This window comes from Cebus imitator, unplaced genomic scaffold (assembly GCF_001604975.1).
Source record: "Cebus imitator isolate Cc_AM_T3 unplaced genomic scaffold, Cebus_imitator-1.0 Scaffold1263, whole genome shotgun sequence".
NCBI classification, from domain to species: Eukaryota; Metazoa; Chordata; class Mammalia; order Primates; family Cebidae; genus Cebus; species Cebus imitator.
This window is the reverse complement of record NW_016108578.1, coordinates 18,181-20,120: the sequence shown is the minus strand read 5'-3', so window position 1 is coordinate 20,120 and position 1,940 is coordinate 18,181.

Below are 1,940 nucleotides of genomic sequence, written 5' to 3'. Positions count from 1 at the left end.
TAGTTTAGGTACAGGTGAAGCCGGTGTCCTGACTTAGATTGCTTACCATAATGCTTCTTTTCTAACTTAATACTGGTCAAGACCATAAGCTCCAGAAGAATGAGTTTTAAGTCATTGGCCAGCAGGGTAGAAAGGTGATAATATGAAAGGAACTAACATTTACTGAGCCTTATTTGTCAGGATCGTGCAAGACATCATGCCCATAGTTGATTTTCTTTCTTTTTTTGAGATAGAGCCTCACTCTGTCACCCTGGCTGGAGCGTAGTGGTGTGATCTTGGCTCACTGCAACCTCTGCCTCCTGGGTCCAAGCAATTCTCCTGCCTCAGCCTCCCAAGTAGCTGGGGTTACAGGCACCTGCCACTATGCCTGGCTAAGTTTTGTATTTTTAATAGATACAGGGTTTTACTATGTTGGTCAGGCTGGTCTCGAACTCCTGACCTCAGATGATCCACTGGCCTTGGCCTCCCAAGTGTCTGGATTAAATGTGTGAGCCACCGCACCCGGCCTAGTTGATTTTCTTTAATCCTCACTTCAACACTGACAGGAAGGTAGAGGAGGATAGTGTTCTCCCGGTCTTATTGGTGGGGACCCTATCTCTAGGAGGCAAATTCACCCTTGATCCCACAGCCAGAAAGGGACACACATGGATGTGGTTAAGGTTCATCTGGGTCCAAAGCCCACACTCTTGACTAGACCAGACTAAGCAAGAGAATGAAAATGAAGAACTTGGGAAATGAGCTGGAGACTCACACTAGGGAGCTGTGAAACTCAACTCCTCTGTCTTTTCTTTCCTAAGAAATCTCTGAGGATGATTAATTCCTTTGTGTCGCTGTTAGCCACTAGCACTGTAGAGAGACTCAAGTCAGATGTGTGGTTAGAGCTTCAGATCCAACACGTATCAGCTCTCTGATGTTTCTCATCCCTCATCAAAATTGCCTTGCAAGGAGTTTTTCCAAACCAGCTGTGTGTGGGAGCAATTCAGTTCCAATCCTGATTCTGATGGTGAAGGTCTGGCTGCCCTGACCACAACTTCACAGGGAAAAACTGAAACTGACAGATGAAGGGAGCAATTCCAAGAATAATTTTGGCACTCGATTTAAGACTGGAAAATAATTTCCCTTCCTATTTGGGCAAGGAAAATGCCTCAAGGAGAGTAAGAGCTTGCAGGAGTGCTCCCACAGAGAGCCATTTTCCTCTTCTCTGCCAGGGCTCAGGTCTGTAAAACAGCGGAACTATTTGCCACGTTTCTGAGTTTTGCTCTCTATAGTTTATAGTGCAGCTGGAAACATCTAAATGATTAAAATTTAAAAAAAATTAAGCCAAATAGCAAGACTTTGGAGTATTAGAAACCACAATCTTTACAAGTATTGTACAAGAATTAAAGTAAAATTTCAATGTCTTCTATGAGGTAAGCTGTTTGAACCCTAAGAATTTTATACTTCACAATATCAAACGTATCATTTTTGGGAAAGCCACTTCTTTAGAATCTTCTTTTGGGGTCAGTTTCAAATTTCCTTTCTCACAGCCATTGAATACAGCTTAAAAGAGATAAAGAAATATCTAGGCTAAATTTGCATAATTGCCGTTGAATCTTGATAAAGGATACTTTGACAACACATCAAAATTATAATCTTTTTGACTCAAATTTCACATTTAGAAATTTATATGCATGAATTTATGTATATATATATATGGTTATTCTGCAGATAGTTTATACTAAGGCAAAAGAATGGAAACAATCTAAATGTCAACAGAGGACTAGCTGAATAAATTACAGTATATGTACGCAATGGAATACTATGCAGCCATCAGAATCAATAAGGAAGCTGACACTTGGCAGGCATGGTGGCTCATGCCTGTAATCCCAGCACTTTCAGAGGCCTAGGCGGGCAGATCACCTGAGGTCAAGAGTTTGATACCAGCCTGACCAACATAGAGA